Raw genomic sequence first — 21,818 nt, forward strand, 5'->3', positions numbered from 1 at the left:
TGCAGTCTTTTTTTTTGAGCTACGGAGGCATAAAGTTATTGTCTATGGTAGTAAGACAGCAGCTTTCTGAATGTTAGATAAGCTCTTACTTGTGAGAGAGAAGACCACCAGAAGACCTTTGTACAACAGGAGCTGTACTGCTGATCAGAGAGAGAGAGAGAGAGAGAGAGAGAGAGAGAGAGAGAGAGAGAGAGAGAGAGAGAATGTGTTCATCAGCAGCATTCACAGGCAATCCTAATCTTGAAGTCCTGATGCAAAGTACGTGTGTCACACTAAGTCAAAGAATATCTCGCTCACCTTGAAGGATCAGTAATATAAACTCGCTGTGAATCCTGTCGGGCTAAAGATATTACAAGACTTGAATCTCAGCCTCTGACCCAAGACCAGACTAAGTCACTTCCACAAAGGCGACACAGGAGGGAGTTTCAGCCCCTCATCAAGACATGCCTCTAAAACGCACCTTCAAAGTATATTACAACACGAGGAATACATGCCAGAGAAAAAGGGTGAGATGAAAACGAGGGTTGAGAAAGCCAAGGAGAAACATCAAAGCAGTAGATAGCTACGTGCCTCTCCCTGCAGGGAGCTTTGTGAGTGGAAGCGGGAGGCGAAGCATTCATTACTAACCCAGCCAGTCAAACGGTGGAAATGTAATTTACTAAAGCAACCTACAAGCGATCTATTGGTGTAATATCCCCATCTAGGAGGCGTCATCAATTAGTCTTGATATAATTGATCTGGCCACTGGTCATCAAGGGAGTGATGTCCCTCATTCATCAGCACGAACACTGAGTCACAACATCCAGACAACAGGACTGAGTACAGTCCAGGAAGCGCACTGGAGGACACCTCCTGTCTAGGACAACCTGAACTATAGAAACTGAAGGAGATTCCCAGGTCCATGACTACAGCCGGGTACTGGTACCACTGGCTTCATGAGTGTTCTCAGTTACCTTCCAAGTAACGCGTGAGGTCTCTGAATGACATTTGGGATTTGAGAGTCATCATTAACGGCGGAGTTTATTTTTACGAGTTGATGATGTGATGTTTAGGAGGTTTGCCTCGACGACAGTTATTAGGTGCATCCTCAAACTTGAGAGGACCTCCTCCTGGAAGATCATGATGATGATGCAGTAGTCGTGTGCTCTACAACCTGCCAATCCCTCGCTGTATGGAAATGTATGGAACACTGTGAACCTACCTTTCCTTTAGAATGAATATTAGAAGTCCACATTTGCACAGTGTTCGCCTTCTGGGGAAGCATACCATCCAAAGCTTAAATGGATCGGGCGTCAGTGTAGCCGCCTTTTTGTCTCTGTGGACTTTGAAAACCAATACAGTTGGCTTTACCTTCATTCAACTAAGCGAGAGGGGGAGGAGATAAACTGGTTTTCATCCCGCCTTTTATTCCAACACGCCTCATGCAAATTTTACGCTTTTACATCACTCAGCACTTACAGCATAATGGTTGGTGCAGGCTTATCCACAGAGAGCTTGTAAATGATGAAATGTGAGCCACAGTTCATAGAATAATGACAGAATTTCCACTGCGATTAGGATGACGTCTCCGGTGAAACATCATGTGGAGGTTAGGACAGAACTGACTGCACGCACAAGAGAGACTGGCAGATCTTGACGACGATATGTGGGGAACTCGATCAACCCAAAGCCATCAGGAGAGGACAGGAACACCTCCTACAACACTCCCTGCCTTCTACATAGAACTCGAACTCGTTTATAACTCGCAATGGTTAGCAGTACCAAGGAATCCCCGTGGCGTAACACACTAAGCATCAGTTACCAGTCATTATGCCAGAGGCTAAGTTAGCAATTTACCTCACCAGCTTAAAGTCGGCTTAAAGCCTACTAGAGACAGTTAATTAAATGTCCAACTTATTCCGGTACTTTTTTTTTTCTACTGCCTGGCTCTTACTGAGTTCAGTAATCGCACGAAGCAGCTTCATGTGCCGTGCCACGCTCCTCACAGCATAATACTGCCTGCCTCCTCCATGCGGCATCGTGTATGCAGAGAACGAAGCAATAATCGAGGCTCCGAATGATTTATGAGGACAAATTAAGAAACCGTAAATCCACAGTCACCAGAAAGGCTTAGGGGGTCAGGTGAGATGTAATTACCGGGAGTGTAACTACTTGTTTACACTTCCCGTCTGCTCGTTTCCTTGTAAATGGCTTGTGTCAGGTCGTTAACCCACACTTGTCCGCAATGCACCTTCAGTTAGGTCAAAGCTGGTGTACTGTGTGTGTGTGTGACCGGAGAGTGTAATTACTTATTCATAGCTCTGTCTGGCATCACTTTGTTCTGTGTTAGTGCTGTGTTCTACCAAGATCCTGGCTGCAGTTCATATTCTGCAGAAATTAACAGCGAAAACGTGGAATAGAAATGAACTGTATAGCTTTTGGTTAGTGATGTTCGAGCTAGATATTAGAACTGGATATGACAAAAGTTGTGGCAGCCTCCAATGGAAAACCATCATGACATAAAAGTAACGTCTTCCTAATTTCTTTCTTTCATTTATATACCGGTAATACACCTCCCTGGTCCGTAGCTGCCTACCACCTATTTACTACCTGTGTGTGTGTGTGTGTGTGTTGTCGATTAATTATGCAATGTTTACAGAGAGAGAGGGCGGGGGGAAGTGGGACAAACTGACCATCATCAGATTAATGACTGCTATCAATCTCTCTCCTGCAATTTGCTGGTTTCATTAACCACACATTTTGAAAAACTAAGTTCATATAAGTCAATCAAGCGATGGATGCCATCCATGACGTATAGTAAGCCTCTCGTGTTAGAATGATTTTACTGAAAATATGATCCACGAGTATGTATATGGTGAGCGTGATCTAGTGTTTGCTGATAACCATGAGGACGTGTTTACTAATAGCGTCTTAGGTACGCCTCTTGCCTCTGTCAACTGACTGTTTTACGTCTATCTCATTGTTGTATTTCCCTTGACGATGTGATCATTACACGAAGGTGCACTTGGGAACTAATCGAGTTTAATTTTCCTAGTGGTTATCAGCAATATATATATATATATATATATATATATATATATATATATATATATATATATATATACTCTATTGTGTGTTATAGTAAATCGCACACACACATGCGAAGCACTGGTACAAGTAAACTCTCTGGAAAAATATGCACAAAAGCGCTCCGAGGTTTCGACTGTATTTCAAGCCATTTTCAAGAATTCCTCAAAATATCTTTCAGCCAGGCTGACCAGACATGACTGACACAGGAGGGAATATCACTAGTGGGCTGTGCTTTGAGAAAATCAACCAGACGATTTGATTTTGAAGCACTGTAAACTCGGTGATTCTTTTAAGGGTGGTGATGTTGTAGGGAGAAATCACTAAGGAGGAACTGCCTTCCGTGTCAGTAGGTTGCAGACAGCAGCCGCTCAGTGAGGTACAACCCTCCTGACTGAGGAGTGTTGGAGTGGAGTCTGGAGTCGGGGCTTCCTTGTTCGTCTACAGTGGCAATTACTATTAATCTACCGAGTTCATCTTTCACCATCGACTGAATCTTATCTTTTCATTCTACTTCTTTTCAACACGCGAATCTGAATTTTGCAGATCGTTGTATAGGCTTGAAACCTCATTGTATACGATTACGATCCTTTGGAATGAGAATGGGAGTGCATACAGTACCAGTCTTCGTATCTATTTTATTCAAAAAGCAAATGGATCAAACTAGGCGATTGAACACTTTCCAGTAATTCCTTAGCATCAAAGTGAGTGTTCAGGCTGTCAGATTTCTTTTAAGGTACACGAAATACGTCGATGAAATTAGGCTCCAGTGCGTATAATGCCATTATTCAGAGAATTGGGTAACTGGCCACTATTGTACGTTAATTGAAAGTAAACAAAAACGTTAATTCATTCACGGAAGTGGTCTTTGAATATGTAACGAAGAGTCTTTGTTCGTTGGCTTGGTTCCGAACGATCGCTTTGTAACTATCGCGAAACGGCAAGAAAACCTACAGTTTTCAATAATGGGAATTTGTACGGACGCGTTGATTAGCGCCGGTAAAATGACGATGGCAAGGAAAATGGGCAGAGCTCAAAGACAGACGAACATTTATCAAAACGCAATGAGGGGAGTTCATAACACAAGACACTTCAAAAATCACGAGTTTAAAACGAACAGTTTGTTTTTACTTCCCTTGAAGGATTTCTCAACGAGGGGGGAGAGAGAGAGAGAGAGAGAGAGAGAGAGAGAGAGAGAGAGAGAGAGAACCCTCTACGTTCATTAACCAGAGGTACCGTGGGTGGAGGATGAGGCCTGCTGGCTAAGAGTCAGGAACTAGCAGTGTGAGGCAGTGAGTCAACCCTTTCATGTAATCGAGTATCAGTCCAGTGTCTCTTGCAGTGCTTCATGGCTTGTCCATCCATATGCACACACAGGTGTTCATATATTATATATATATTCTTGCCCGAGGGGACCCCTCTCTTGAAACGGTCCTGGAGTTACTTCAAGGCTCCAGTTTCCTACACCTTCAGTGGTAGGGAAAGGAATGACTCCTTTGGAGCGAGAAGTTCTTTGACGATGATGCAGCCTCTCGCCAAAGGTGACTTTTCACTCGCGGTACAACCCCGAACCTGCGGAGTCCGGTAACACCTGCCGGAGTATGTACTTAGCCAATCAATTATATCACGAAGGAAGCGACGGCTCGGTTATATCTTCATCCCTGATTAATACGTCATTCGCTGTGCAGAAACATATTCATCGCACTTCCCTCGTTTTCATGGGACACGAGACCAAGGACAGCCAATGACATTACTCGTTCTTTTCGCCCCTTTGGTTATCATTGGCTGTTAGTCATGCGGAGAGGGGGGAAAAATGAAATTCAGAATTACTGTGAGCACTCGTGTGTGTGTGTGTGTGTGTGTGTGTGTGTGTGTGCGTGTGTGTGTGTTTAATTTATACAGATTGGTGTTGGACAGCGGGAATCAAGTGTGATGTTGGGATTTAAAAAACTATCTTAAGTACTGGCACATGATGAGGTGGACTGTCTCCACGAAACATGTCTTGCCACATGCATAGAACAATTACATGTTAGATGAAATTGTATGAACTACTGATGTGCGATTTTACCTTCATTCATTTGTGTATATATATATATATATATATATATATATATATATATATATATATATATATATATACATACATACACAGGTAAATATGTGACAATTATCCATAGATTTGCTGAAGCGTTTGACAATCTAGAATAAACATTAATGACACCAGTTGAAGCTCGGGAAGCTAATGTCATTTCCTTCAACAAACGAGGAGGGAGGAAAGGTGCGTCTGGCAACTTGGCTGTCCCTCTTGGCTCAAGGATTAGAACTAAAGATAGACTCGTCAGTGTGGCTCTGTGGCTCTGTCAGTGAGGTCGGGTGTGTCACTCTCCTCCGCTCATTGTGGCCCGTGACACAGACTTGTCTCTAAGTAACGTTGTGGCGCCGCCCAAGGCCCAGTTGTTAACAGGTGGTGTCGTCTGTTACGCAAGATACTTGGCAATATTTAATGGTGATTACGGCGAACTGTGTCTGGTACGCACAAGAGTGGAAGTTAGCGGGGAGAAAACCGATTCCTGTGTGTTTCTCCCCCCTCCCATTTCAAGCAGGTGGGGAGCTCGTGGTGTGTGTGTGTTTTTTACCTATTTGTAATTTCCTATTTGTATAGTGCAGGGGACAGGGCTCTACGCTCCTGGGGACCCAACCCTTGAAAGTTATGTACTGTGTGTACTAAGCTCCCTAGTATACCACATATTTCCTATATTGTATGTTAGTCACATATTTCCCAGGCGTCGTACATATATCGTGTGTTGGTCATATATTTTCGTTACGTCATATATTTTGTCTCGTGGTTACATATTTCCAGGGTGTCATAAGTTTTGTTTGTTGGTCACATGTTTTCAGGGTGTCATATATTTTGTTTATTAATTTTCATGTGTTTTGTCTGTTCGTCACATACTCTCCTCCAGATGTCGGATGTTTTATGCCAAAACCTTCCTTCATATCAACACGTATCTATGCCTATTATTCACATGTACCCGGGGTGCCACATTCTTCATGCTTGTGTTACATGTATCTAGTTGAAGCTGACTCTGTTATTCATTCGTGTTATTCATTTACAAGTGTTACGTGATTGAGAGACATTTTTCGTGACGAAGTTCCCCCCAACTGTCATATTTTTGGTCACATGTGTCCTAAGGGTGTCATATTTTTGGTCACACGTCTTAAGTGACTGTCACACTGTTGGTCACACGTCTTCAATATGTCACGCTTTTGGTCACATGTCTTCAATATGTCATACTTTTGGTCACACGTTTCCTATGGTTGTCATACTTCTTGGGACACGTCGTCACACTTGCTGTTACTCATTTTCTATTAGTGTCACACTTGCTGTTATTCATTTTCTATTAGTGTCACACTTGCTGTTATTCATTTTCTATTAGTGTCACACTTGCTGTTACTCATTTTCTATTAGTGTCACACTTCTGATCACACTTTTTCATGCGAGCGTTTTTCAAGCTTTTTTCCTTCCTTGATTATCTCTTCCAGTATGAATAGATAGATAAATAGATAGATATATTCATATAGAGAGAGAGGCTCCTGATCTAGGCAAAAGCTCCCATGGTCTTTCACTTCTTCCCATAAGTAGAACAAAACATCTGACACACATCTTTCTCAACATCACGACGCCAACACGAGAGAGAGAGTCTCACACGTTACGTCATTCTATAAACAGAATCAGGCGTTCATTATGCACCAATTATTCTCCCATAACTCTTTTGCGAGGTTCACATATTTCAGGGTTTCCAGCCCAAGCGTAAATAATAGATTTCTAGCGTGTTAACGTCACACCCACTCCTCATTTTCTGTCCAGCTTATGTAATTAGACTGCAACTGCTTAACCCCAGGGGTTCTCGTACAAATTTCCCCTCTCCTGCTCACTCCCAGTAAACGATCAGAACTAATTACATCTCTTTGATGCTGTATATATAACCTCTGCGTATTTCCCTATGAGAATAATTGGATATATATATATATATATATATATATATATATATATATATATATATATATATATATATATATATATATATATATATATATATTTGCATAAAAGATGAGTTCCTTTTTGGCAGATATTGATTTTTCTGTTTACCTGAAGGAGTTATTAGATATATTTGTCTACTGTTGACACAAAATGTCTGATGTTTGTTTTGAACAAGACGACTGAATATTTTCCTTTTGTATACTATTGTGATTATAAATGTAGTGATAAAGTACATGGTTATCTAACCGCAAGTATATGAATATATGCTCCTAGAGTCATAACAACGTTATGATTCATATATAAATTAGACGCTAGAAAAATGGCAGAAATAGATCTACACAGTAGCGATTCAGTGGACAGAGAGAATGATCCCTTCATTGTATCAGTGGAAACTATAGCCACTGTGCAAAAGGAATCGAAAATCCCCCCTCAGACTCGGACACCATCGACCATCAGCTTTAGTTACTTCGGTGACGTAAGCTTAGGGTAATTTCTGTAACTTTCTGACAATGGAGAATATAATAGTGTTCACCTGCACTTGGGGTTGATCTGGTCTGTGAAAGGGGAGGAGGTACTGAGCGACACTACAGTGGCATGACGAGAACGATTGATCAAATGGCACTGATATTCTTTAACACACACACACACACACAGGGAAGGTGGAAACCTATGGAAACAAATTATGATCATTAATCCAACTAGATGGCAATAAGCCATAACCCTCCATCCTTCGTTACGCTGAAGGTCTCAACGTGAATGTGTAATCAGAGCGAGGGAAGAAAAAAATCTATAGATCCTGACCAGAATATGTAAGACGTGGCCGTGGGTGAGGAGGACACAGAGTTGCATGAGACAGGGTTGGTAGAGTTGGTTATGAGGCGTGCGTAGGAGGGAGGGAGAGAGGGAAGAGGAGAGCATGAGAGTTGTAGGAGGGAAAGGGATGGAGGGAAGAGGAGAGTGAGAGAGCTGTGGATGTGGGGGAGAGGGAAGGGGAGAAAGATACGTGGAAGGAGGGAGTGAAAGATAGGGGAATTGGAGGAAAGAAGAGAAGGGAGGAAGGAGGCGGTAGGGAGAGCGTGGAGAGAGGGGAAAAGGAAGGGCCGTTGTGGGAGGAGTGAAGGGAAAAGGAGGGGTCGTGGAAGGAAGGGGCAGTAAGGATGCATGGACAACATGGAAGAGCAGATAACATGACACCAACTTCCTATGCGAGGACAGTAACACCATCTATCTCTCTCATCTATTAAAGCTATAGACAGGTTAGTAAGTTGAACGACTCCTTCCTGTCTGCCATTCCCTCTCACACAACTTATTAGAAGTACACAAAGATAGAGGCTCAGATGCTAGCATATATTTAGTGTACGCATTTTCCCTCTCAGGAACAAGCTTATTTAATAACCGACATCGCTGAATAGTCTATTTAGTCATCAGTTACCCTTATAACCCAAGACAAGCACGAGTACAATCTACACACACACACACACACACACACTTCCCTCACATTACATGGCCAGTCGCTCCCACTCAACAAAGCAGTCCATCTATGGATCCTTCTTCTGTTGCCCATTTTCTTTGAGTGTCTCGCTCCTTTTGTTTACATTCTTCGTCGTAAGTCTTCTTTACAGAACGTTCTTGTAGGCCGTCTGGCACTCAGTGGATCAATTGTCCACCTCCTCGCCCAAGCCTTTGTTGCAAGATGTTGTTTGACTCTCTCATAGAAACCCGACGGAGCTTCCTTGCAGGATCTTTCATTTTTGAATCCATTTTGCCTTCCACTTTAAGATGGAGCTTGTGCCTGACAGATCTGTATTCTTTTACGTTGTTTTCGTCAGCGACGCTAGTCTGTCGTTCAGGGGAGCACGTCTCTCAAGTTGCACCACATTGGTTCTTGTATATTCATTGTGGGGAGACATTGCCTTTTCTCAGGGACATCTAAACATCATCACCTGACGAGGGTCTGTGCGTACCATTAGTCTGTGAGTACCATTAGTGAGATCCGATCTGCTCCAGGACTTGTGTGTGTGGGTTTAGCTCCCTCATAAGCCTCTTTACTTCAAGTGGATTTACTTCATTGTTCTCTTAGGTATCATTCCCCTTCCCAGACCCTCCTAGACTGGAAGCAAACGGACCCCCAGACCCTCGAGAATAAATGCACTTTGAAGCTTCTTGATCTACTCTTCACACAGATCCTCATCTGTATCAGTAATTATATCCTTCGTTGTTACTGAATTCCGCATCTCTTTGGCTACACCGCCAGTGAAAAGTCACCATCGGCGAGGCTGTATCATATATTAGAAAAAAAAAGAGCAAGGTATCGTCGAAGGATTTTTCCATGCAAAAGATGTCCCTCAGTTCCTTGCTACTGTAAGTAACGCAGCCTTGGAACTGCAGGAGTTTTTGGAAAAGCTGTTCTGGAATAGAACCAGGACCCTTCCAAGAGAGGAGTCCTGAGGGAATTATGGATGAATATATGATAAACTATATAATTTCAACTTGAAAGTATGATCTTATGCCATCAGTTTTTTTCTTCGTACGTTCATTAGCTTAGGTACGTTATCGTATGCGTATACCATTCTAGGAATATATCATATACCAGTCCAGCAATGCATCATATACCAGTCCAGCAATATATCATCAAATTACCAACACACATGAGTATGAAGTGAATGCATCCCAAACCCTTCCATTAAGCTTGATATGACCCCCAGGTGTATGTAACCTTAGGTAGGACCCATAACCACAACGATGCTGTACAGTGTGGGGCTGGCAATGAGCAATGCCACAGAGATAAAAAGTCCGGAGAGGGAAAGGGGGGACAAGATCTCTCTCTCTCTCTCTCTCTCTCTCTCTCTCTCTCTCTCTCTCTCTCTCTCTCTCCCACACAGTGAAAGGGGGCTAAAACGATCTTTTCTCTGTTCGTTCCGTGTCTATATAACTTCTATTCATAGCTCAATAAACCGGACGGCGACGCATTGAGTCTGATTGCGTTTTAGGGAGACCATTGGATTGACGAAAAGAAAAAAAAAAAAGATGGACTTTTATTTCTGTTCTTCCCCCTTTATTGTTCTTTCCCCTGTTTCTGTACCTAATCACGAGAGGCCCGTCAAGTGATAGCAAATGAGAGAGAGAGAGAGAGAGAGAGAGAGAGAGAGAGAGAGAGAGAGAGAGAGAGACTTCCAGAGTCGAGATGGACAAGTGTCCTCTTTGTGAGGTTTTCCAAGAGGAGTATATATATATATATATATATATATATATATATATATATCCTCGTGAATTTTATGAGGATCAAAGACATTTGAGGGTGATTCCTTGAGGGCATGGACTTGAAAGAGATTCTAATCCTTTGCAAGAATCTATTGAACTAAGGATTGAGTGTGTGTGTGTGTGTGTGTGCAACATACGTTCTCTCTTGGTAAACACAAGGCCATAGTAATGTTCTTCAGCTTCAGAGAGCCAGGCCGGACTGTCAGGTAATGCAAGATCTCTAAAAACCCAGAATGCTTGGAGAGAGACACACACACACACAAGATTCTACTGAAGATTTGAGTCCAGACCTACGACGCTTTCGACGCCAATTGTCCTAACTTTCACTGCGAATCAACAAAGTTTTAGGAACTGACGTTCTTCTTCTTCTTCCCTTCTAAATTTTTGGGTTGTGCCAATTTGTCAAGCAATCTTCCTCGCAAGGTTATGCCAAGGTGGAAGTACGAGCGCTAAATTCTACACGTCTAAGTTAAGTTTTGATTTCCTTTTTCTAATGTTCACGATGCTACTTCCTAATGGACATCGATCTCAAGAATTCTATTAACACATTATGACGAGAGTTTGCTCTCTACTGGTGTTTTTAATGGTATCATTCTCTTGACTCAAGATGAGGACTCCAACATTATAGTTCGTATGATTTAAATGTTTATTATTTACCAGCTTACCAACTCTGAGCAATTTCTTTTTGTGGAATTAAACATCCGAGTATGATAATGAATTTATAAGTCTTCAGTTCCAGTCATTAAATGTACGTCTCCATTGTACTGGGACCAAGATGTACAACTCATGAACCACTTCACTGTGTATTACTAAGAATGCCCTCAGTTTAACACGTATATTTTGATGTAAAGATCGTGTCCTGTGAGCTGTGCGTTGCTCAGTCGTTTTACCAACAGAAATAGTGTCCGTAACGGCACGTATATTGGCCAATCAGAACGTCAGTCAATAGCGAGCATTTCCGATAACAAAGGTAATCTTACTGTATCGCTGTACCATTGTTTGAACCTTCGTTTCGGTTATTCAGAACCACAGTGAAGCTTCGAATCATCCCAATATATATATATATATATATATATATATATATATATATAGCGAGAGTATGTGGTCTTCCAATTATCTGTAACACATGAAGATCGTGTCGAAGATTTTGTTTTTGTTTGACGACCTAAATGATCCTAGTAGTTGTTAGACCTACAACTCAATGACCTCCAACCCACCAAAGGTCACAAGGGCCATACATGCAGTGATAACAAGGATGATCTTGGTATTAATCAACTTGAACATTTGAATTGGTCAGTTTGCAATTTTTTTTTTTCGATTAGTCGTTACAACACGAGGTAGTCGGCCTTCATAACCCTGGTTGTGGGTATATTATCTACAGATCGACCAACCTGACTGATTCTAAGTTCTCCACACGCCTCAGAACAAAGTCTATCCTCCTCCTCCCTCTCTTCCCTCTCACCGCTCACAGGCACCCACACAAACATTCCACACACACCCTCACAACACGTACATGTAGTGATGGTAATGATAGAGAGGACCAGGTGTGCCGCTCCCTCCTTCCCCCGTGGCTGTGTAGAAATGCTGGTGGTGAGGCAGACTTGTCACTCGGTCGGTACCTGTGCCAATGTTTGGTGTGTGTGTGTGTGTGTGTGTGTGTGTGTGTGAAGAGAGAGATGATGATCTGTGATAAGCCACAGCTGCTGTTCTCAGCAACATGAGCTTCTAATTTGAGTTGAGGGACGCGGGTGTGGCTAATAGTTCCTCGTCTTGAAGATAATGTCCTTTTTTTTAATCTTATTCATCTTCTTTGGGTTGGGTTTATCAGTAGCTGTAGTAAGTACTGCTGGTGGAGTGAGTGTGGGTGGCCCCAGTGTGGGTGGTGGTGGTTGTAGATGTTCCAGCTGTTGGAGATACTGTTGTTGGTGTTGGCGATACTCTAGTGTTGGTGTTGCTAGTGTTACTTGTGCTGACGAGGAGGAGGATGCTGGTGTTCCAAGTGTTACTTGCTGGTGTTCCAAGTGTTACTTGCTGGTGTTCCTGACGATGGTACTGCAGACGCTGGTGCTACTGCTACTGGAGGCGTGAGGTGCCACCCCGACCACTCGGCTGTTGGTGTCTGTACGTGGCATCGCGTGGGTTGAGCTTTTTTTTCTTTTTCTCTGGAATAAACCGGTTTACATTTGGGGGGGAGGAGGAGGAGGGGGTAGTTGCTGGTGAAGAGGAAAAGAAAACGGAAAGGGTCGTATCCTTTTTTTAAAGTAAAGTTCTCTTTATTTTTATGTCACGTCAAGGGGTTGTAACCACGTATGGCTAGAAATATCGTTAATAGCTTTGAAGAATTTTTTTTTTTTTGTTGAGAGAGATGTTGGTAGTTTCTGTCAGGGTTTTAGGCGGAAAAAATACTTGTTTTCACATGGGTCTCTAACTCTACCCGGACTGAAAATAGGGGAGTTTTGACTGTGTTTACAGAATTTCTAGGAGGGAGAAAATGTATAAGCTTTGATGCGATGCAGCTTCGACCCATCTCCGTGGTGCAGGAAATACTTTGCTGGTAAAACCTGACGCTTATCTCTTTGACGCTTATCTACTTTGTTGCCCTAGGGAAGAAAAATCTATCAAGACGAACTATATATCGATCTTGAGATATCTTAACGTCCAGCAATACGACCTTGTTCTCAGCAGATATCATGATTGTGCTTGTTTTGTTCTATGTGAAAATTGAAGCGAATTTCAACGAGGTCAGTGTCCTCAGTGAGGCTAGGGTATCCTCAGTGAGGCTAGGGTATCCTCAGTGAGGCTAGGGTATCCTCAGTGAGGCTAGGGTATCCTCAGTGAGGCTAGGGTATCCTCAGTGAGGCTAGGATATCCTCAGTGAGGCTAGGATATCCTCAGTGAGGCTAGGATATCCTCAGTGAGGCTAGGATGTCCCCAGCCAGGCTAGGATGTCCCCAGCCAGGCCAGCTTGTCCTCAGCGAGACTTAAGTGTCTTGAGCGAGACCGGGGCGTGTTTAATGAGGCCAAGGTGTCCTTAATGTGTGGTTACAGGTGTCCAACCTTCATTATAGTGTGTCAGCTCCCTCAGCTATGATCCTGGATAATCAAGTAAAGTTAATTAAACGCCACACAATCGGGAGACATTCGTGAAGACATTTGTGATTCAGGATTTGTTCCTTATTCTGAAATACAGCTGTTGGTCGACATCGTGTTGAGACGTTGCTGTGAAAAATGTTGTTCCCGTCCATTGTACGTATGAATACGGCATCTCGCTGTTATCTATAAGTATCTTTAGTGAGATTTTGACATGGGGCATGAGCAGTGCCACGGTATACGAGACTTGTAAAGTCCACACAAGATAAAGAAAAGTGAGAGGCGTGTCAAGAAGGGCCGATAACTTTGGTACAATTATTCGTTAACCATCCATCTTATTTTTAGAATTTTCCGAAAAAGAAAATGAAAAGTTTTCCACGGAAAGTTTACGAGTGAATCTGCCATAAAATGCTCTGAAATGACTGTCCATTAGCCAATTTCACTTTACCGACTCACGCCCGTCTTTCCTCTGGAGGGAAAGCCACGGTAAAAAGTGTAGCGTTGGAAATGTCCTTTCTCTAGAGCCAGAACGGAAGGAGCAACAGAACCTGGTCTGTGTGTCATGTGATTATTCTTAATCATTTCTTCAGAAGTTTGAGGCAGGCGAGGCTACTGGTACAAGCGAAAAGATTAATATATATATATATATATATATATAACCAGGGCATATGAAGCAGCCGGGGGGGTAAAACCATTAAAAGGTCTTCGGCTCCTGGTTGTGGAAAGGAGGCCGTGATTTCGGTGCATTACACACGAAAGTTAGAGAACTGATGTGAGGGAATGAGACCTTTTCCTTCGTCGCTGTTCCTGATGGAACCTTACTAACTCGGGAAAACGACGAACTAGGAAGAAAAGTTTGACACACACATGCGTACTCCGGACAGTACCTCTGGCAAAGACGATCCAGACACAACACATCGAGAAATGCATTTTGCAAGAAGGGTTGCTGGCTTGAGTCCGCTGGTCCCTCGATCAATACACCTCGGAAAAACATTCACTTTAGGGATGGTGATGACCACAGAGAGCTATTGATCGAAGTACCACCAATACTGCCGGCAGCAAGATGACAAGAGCAGTCTGGAATCCTGGAAGGCTTGTCTGTCAGGTATCGTTTCCAGCACAGTACTCCAGTAATGTGGAAGAGTGCTGACCATATATTCCAGGTGCTGTAACATGTACCTCACACGGGGGGGGGGGGGGATGTATTATCAACCATAACCCACTTGTTCTCTCTGTGTCTCCCCTTCCCTTTTCCAGTCCTCTAAAACGAGTGACTACGACACTATGAGCCTCATCACGCAAAGCTCTCTTCTCTTCACCGGCGACGTCACGGATCCATCTACCACAATCCAGAGTCACCCCATTCACTACCGCCTGTCAACAGTATCTTCAAGATACCGGGAATCTATGACTGCGCTTGTGGCTCATCGACTGGAATGAGCCTCCCCTTGCAGGAAACGATGACCCGTATTGATCCTGAGGTAACCAAGTTCAGCAGCTCGACCAGACATAGTCGAAGAATTCCCTCAGTGCCCCCCTCGGACATTCTCCCCAATGTCTTAACGTTCTCGGCGACTTCTTTGAGGTCGAGTATCAAGGAAAGAATTCTGTAGGGTCAAAAACTCGCCTGATATCGTTATCATCAACGTAAGTTTGCCACACGTGGGAGATAACTTTGTTTTTCTCCCCAGTGACAAAGAGAGCGTGATCCTGCCCTGCATGGGTGGCTGGGAGAGAGAGAGAGAGAGAGAGAGAGAGAGAGAGAGAGAGAGAGAGAGAGAGAGAGAGAGAGAGAGAGAGAGAGACCGCAGCAACTAGCCATCCTTGAAGGAAAAAAAAAGAAAGTTCATTTTCTCGACAATTTCCAGTGGACAAAGAGGGTTCTGTTCCTTTTCGTCTATTTTTCCTGAAGAAATGAGGAGAGGATAGTAAGGGCTTTGGATAAACACACCCTCAGGGAAGCCTCGCTTATCCAGCTGTATTAAAGGTTTCTGGGTGAAATTTGTGTCGCATTTATATAAAGGTTATCTGCTGTATCGCTACAATACAAGTTGTATATATATTGTTCGTATAACTGAGTTCCAGCATCGTGTGGATTTAATCCTTTAACATTCTTTTGCGATTAATGTCACAGGTTAAGCGCCAATGTGTGTGTGTGTGTGTGTGTGTACACTTGAGGAGAAACTTGGCAGCTAATGTTAACTTTGGGTTAATAGGTTTACCTTAAGTATAATAGATTTTGATTCTGATATCATTTAAAAGATATGAAAAGGATAGATTGGAAGATATTTGAACAATAACAGAATGAATGAAAAAAATGAAATTCCTTCGTAGAATATATATATATATATATATATATATATATATATAATAAATATATATATATATATATATATATATATATATATATAATAAATATATATATATATATAATAAATATATATATATATATAATAAATATATATATATATATAATATATATATATATATATATAATATATATATATATATATATATATATAATATATATATATATATATATATATATATATATATATATATATATATATATATAAAACTACAGTGAAACGGAAAATAAGATGTGTCAAGCGCTTTCGTATAATTACATCGTCAGGACTGACAACGGGTGAAGAAAACGAGAATGCAATATACCCGCACTGGGCTAGGCAAACAAATGAATTAAGTAACAGGTGAAGGGATTAGGACACTGGTCACCCTCGACGACCTCGCCTCTCTCAAGTTACAAACTCGGGTTAACTTCTGTTCTGGGAATATATGTATACATCCCCACACTTAAGAAATAAAAGAAGGCTTCAGGAAGCTCTATAGTCTGGTCCAAACCCTCCTCAGGAGACTGACATGGAATTGGATACAGGAGAAGTTTAGTGGCATCAGAGGAGGGTCAGCAATAGGAGATAAGGTGTGTACCTGAGATAATCCTCTTAGTTAGCGGCCCAGGTTATGGGGGTGTGGTGTTTAATGCCCTTGGGAGGGGTTTGAAGCTATAACTCTGCCTATACAGAAGTGAGGCAGTTCGCTCGTCTATACTGTGGGCGCTCATGACAAAAGATATATATAGCTAAATCTAATGCTTCACACCGCTCGAGTACCCAGTCCTATTACCTATTTTCCTTCACATTGTAAAGATACCAACTGCAAAATATTCTGTGTAATTTCTAATTTCTCTTCAAAAATATGATTTACCACCAGAAATTCAATCTCGGAAGTGGTAGTGCCTCTCAATAGCGATATCAAATCTTTCCATGGAATATTTTCAATCGAATATTCTGCCTCAAATCACATCACAGAACATACACAATGATAAAGATATATATGAACGGCATATCTTCCCTCTGGGATGATGGGTGGGGCTCGTTTGTACATTTTTCTCATAGAAAATCAAGCTATAAACTTAGTCCTGGCGTTTTTATCTTAAGGAAGAATGGGACATAAGAGGAAATTACCATTTTCAGACGTGGTGGTCGTGGGCGGAGAGAGAGGCAAACGGTCACAGTATAGACGAAATTTATTCACTCGGGAAATTGTCTTCATCATTTCTTCAACGTCGTCCAGAACATAGGTACTGCGAGACTCGGGTCACCACATACAAAAACAAGCTTCATGTCTAAGTATAGACTTACGTCTTATTAATTCATTGTCTGTTGATGTTCAAAGGCAGATATTTTGCACTCCATGTTTCCATTAGTATAATCAACGAATACTGAATGTATAATTAAATGCAAAAGCGCCCCCCCCCCCCCACACACACACACAAGCCCTTCCATCCTAGATTATCATTAGTCACTGGGCATGCCTGCAACAATACCCTTGACAAAAACACATCAACGTTGTTATTAATTTCTACGTCCCTTAACAAACGGGGACTGATGTCGACAGGTGAAATTTACACCATCCTCAAGGCCACCAAAACTGGAAATAGATCTTGGCATATCCAGAGGCAAAATACCTTGTGGATTTGTTTTCAAAACAACTGAGGTAATAATACTCCAGAATGTGCATCACCGTTCTGACATACCAGCACGCGGAATCACCTCGGGTAATTTTGGAAAATAGGTTTCGTGTTTGCAGAGCCAGTGCGCTCTTCGGGAAGCGCTATGGAAGACCTTCCTATCAGAGAGAGAGGGTTGTGGTGGCATGATCGCCCAAGACTCAACAGTCGCCAGTTTCTGAATGTAATGTGTGGAGGAGAGAGCCGCCAGAGACACTGAAATCTAACCAGCTTCCTTTTATTGCTATGCTCACAAAATAATTGCAATGAAAGACGAAGGAGATAAGTAAGACTGCCATGGACCGAGTCCTTATCCTAGATATAAGGGTTGCAGTTTGAATCCTTTTGTATATCTTTGTATCTTCGAACTCGTGTTACCAAAAACAAGGTTGCGAACTTCGAACTCGTGTTGCGAAGGTTCCTGACTTCGAACTCGCCTGTCCAAACAATCACTTAGACAACATAACTCTTAAGGTGTATTTCCCGGCTGCCATCTAAACTGAGGCCAGCTTGACCCAGTGTAAGCTGATCCCTTCTCCCAGCCGTTATAACTCTTCACTGAAGCAAAGCTAAGCTCACAAAGTCAGCTTATCTAACAGTCAACAGTCAGCGTATGTGGTCATTTCAGCTTCGTTACCATCTTAGTTATGTGTGAGAGTTTTCTCTGCTATTGTTTTTTGTAGTATAACTTGTGGAGTATAATTTCTGTAGTATGACTTTTGCAACGTAGCTTCTGTAATATGAATTCTGTAGCATAATGTAATCAGTGTAGATTTTGTGGTGTAACTTTGATAAGGTAACTTTTCAGCATAATCTATGCAGCATAATTTGCGATTAAACTACCATGATATAACTTTCGTATAGCCTTTGAGGTAAAATTTTTACTGTATAGCCTTTTCGAACATAACTACTGCTGTGTAGCCAATAAACCATAACTTCTGTTCTATATCTCCAATGACATATAACCTCTACAGCATAACATCTGTAGAATAACAATGATATATACTGGAAGTCTTTCTTCAAGTGTGACATGTCCATTCAAGGAATACTGAACACTTTCCACCACTTCATTTTCTGATCTATTGCTCAAAGCTACACACACACATAATCCTTGAGAGTAGCCATCACTTTCCCTGGCATCTTTTCATTCAGAAACACGTAATCGTGAAAGACGCCACACTAGATTACGTACTTAGGGTAATTATCACACGTATTCCAGAATCATATTTTGCAGATTACGTCCACATAGGTAGCAGTTTGTACCCATACATCTCGAATGCTTTTTTTTTTAGTTCTAGAGAAGAAATCTTTCTTTCTCTCAAGACGTTCGCTCAAAACACCCCGGAGCAAACACTCCACTCCGTTTGGCTGATGATATAACAGACGAAGATATTTCAAGGTTATAATACCCTCTCCTTTTAGCATCTCGCGTCATGGCCAGCAGCGACTTAACCCCAGAATTAATCTGAAGAGAATTTTTAAAATCTATTCCCTCCTTTCATTCAATTTCCCTCACCAGTTCTCTTACGTCTTGGCTCTCCTTGTTCTCTAATGGGTGTAACTGCCTCTTTCTCATCCTTAATAGATAATACGTTTTCGAAGGAACTTCTCCCATTCTCCTCTGTAATCATGACCATCCGGCAATACTTTTCCATATTATCATTAATTGATTTTCCACTCACCTGGCATCACAAACACCAGCCTGGGGTTCAGGTAAAGAGCATCGCTTCATGCCTAATGTACGTGACAGCAGCCTTATCTTCAAAACACACACACATACACACATCTCCCCAGCGCTCTGGAAGCCAGCCACGTCCAGCGGGCTTAACTCCATGAGAGCGACGTTTCGACCTTTAAGCACGGCGGTGCGATCCTTGAACACGACGGTACCGCCCTTGAGTATGACATCTTGGCCTTTAACCTGACCCTTAAGTGTCAAAAGACCACATGATCATACTTGAAGGTCGTACTGCCAAGCTTAAAGGTCGTATCCCATGTGCCTAAGGGTTATACTGTTGTGCTCAAGGGTCGTACCAGCGTATTTTAGGGACATACTATCGTGCAGAGAGGTCGTCGTGTACACAGGCTTTGACCAAGCGCCGTAATTTCGCATCCCTCACACTGGCAAAAAGTAACATATAAAAAAAAAAGAATGTGTGTGTATTATCATAGCTTGAGTGAGGGTAGAGTGAGTTTTATTTCCCAGTAAAGTGGTCGAAATGAAAACGATTTTTTTCTTTTTTTGCGGGGGTCGGGTTAACTGGACGCTGAATACCTTTCAGCAGCTGAACTATGCGATGCGTCGTATAAATGAATGTGAAATTAGTATCTGCCCATTGGACAGCCACGTCCTCAGTGACGTTTGTCATTGTGCCCGACTGTGAACGCTGGGAAAAAAACAAACAAACGATAAAACGTTGTATAATCCCGCTTTACACCACGGCATGAATGCCATCTAACAACGGACCTGTCCCTTTCACAAACGAAGCCCCCCCGCCCAGTCTACAACAAACGATGATTCGTTCACTGAAAGTGAAGCCAATCTCTTACCCTCACCACCCTTGACCTATTCTGTATCGCCGGTGTTAACATTATTAGTTTGCCAGACTCTAGGCAAGGTAGGGGAATGCCTCCTCGCTTTTTATGGTCGTATATCTAGGGGTGAACATCCAAGCCTTGCAGTCCTGATATCGCCCTTGTTAAACACCTAAACTCCCCTCCTTGCATCCATGCCTTGTTCTAGTTCATCCCAAAGGAGCAAGACCATAAGAGCCCTTATGTCTATTGAATTATTTAGGTTTCATCTACTATCTTTGAAGTGTCCTAAGTTCTTCTCTCTCACTTTTCTCAAACACATAGAATCCCATCCTCTTCTTTCAGAACACTGATATGGCTCTCGCAGTGCAATTGATGTTCTCTTCTTTGCGACCCTACCTCTGATCCTCTTACCTTAAGAGTCTTGAGTCTTTTCTCTTTGTCCTTGATATCTTCAAAGCATGTGACAAGAAAGTGATCCGAAGTCTTTCTTACTCGCTAAACTTCTCTCCTTTGTTTTCACCACTACTCTCTCTCTCTCGTGCATAGCTTCCTCTTCTGGTTATTATTCCCCTGCACAGTGCCTTCTGAGACTTGCACAAGAGTATATTCTTCCTGCCCTACGTGGCATATCCTTTTTTTAAGCTTTACTTCCTACCGATGTTGTGCCAGAGTGAGGGGTGGGTAGGAACCTCAAATGATTCGATATTCAAAGCTTCATTCCCTCCAGAACCCAGTTCACTGACGCTATTCCTCGTAATACTATGAAGTAGTATGACTGTAGGGTCGGTTAGAACTCCTCTCTTCAGCCCCCAGAGCCAAATTGTAGAGAAAGCCCCTTAAAGTCGTTTTCTGTTCAGGTGACCTGGAAGTCTAAAAGCACAAATGTGAAAATGGTCGAAAGTATCATGGGGAAACGGCGTGAACAGTACTTCACATCTTCGATAACACCGCTCGCGATTTTATTTCTGCTCGTTGTAAGTAAGTGTTTGCACGTGACTGATCTTTTAAGTGCATTCATGTACTCGAAATCAAGGACCAATGTACAACCGGCCGAAAAAAAAAGATGGTCAAAGAGAATGAAAAAAAAAAACTCATCCTTTGGTATCACTTTTCAAAACTCCTTATTTCGATATTGTCTATGTATATGTCATTACTTGCGTCGTTCAAACACCCGTATGTATGAATAAATTTAACTCGATTATACAGTTTGTAGCATTTGTCTCAATTTTTTGAGCTACATTACGTGACCATTAGATGAATGGATGATGTGTGTGTTTATTTCCCATTTTGAGCACCTGTGTGAGTCGCAAAGATGAATGGACGACGCAGAGCAATGTGAACTAGTTTATATTCTCTCGTCTGCATTTCACACTTCCCTATCCCATCTAAGCCATCAACGTCTACCGGATGAATAATGATTTTGATGGAACTTGCAATAAAATTCCTTCTGAATGTCGTTAGATATGTAGAAGAGTTGCATATTTCTTAATAAAAGTTCATCTATGACACAAACTTTGTTGATCAGGAACACATGGACTCGAGCATTGGGATTACGAAATTACATGCGTGTGAATGACCTCAGTAATGGCGGGAGGAGGTGGGAAGCTTTTGAGAAGAGGTTAGGAGAGAGACTTTTCAGTTCTTACTCCCAATAAGACTTTTTCTTCTATGTTACGATAGTAGTTGAAGGTTTGCAAAGTCTAGTTAGTAGAAGAGAAAGGTGAATGAGACGAAAAGTAGGTTTGAAAATATCTAAACAAGAGGGGAATCGTCAGAGATTGCTGGTGAACT

At 42.1% G+C, this 21,818-nt stretch overlaps 1 protein-coding gene across 1 annotated transcript in view; it reads left to right on the forward strand.

The window, feature by feature from the left end:
- Positions 1-5,406: 5,406 nt before the first annotated feature.
- Positions 5,407-21,818, forward strand: part of LOC139749013 (transmembrane protein 72) — a 142,830-nt gene continuing 126,418 nt past the window's right edge. Inside the window, exon 1 of the mRNA XM_071662393.1 lies at positions 5,407-5,669. The gene's annotated coding sequence lies outside the window, so the exon portion shown is untranslated. The remainder of the gene's footprint in view (positions 5,670-21,818) is intronic.

This window comes from Panulirus ornatus, chromosome 6, assembly GCF_036320965.1.
Source record: "Panulirus ornatus isolate Po-2019 chromosome 6, ASM3632096v1, whole genome shotgun sequence".
NCBI classification, from domain to species: Eukaryota; Metazoa; Arthropoda; class Malacostraca; order Decapoda; family Palinuridae; genus Panulirus; species Panulirus ornatus.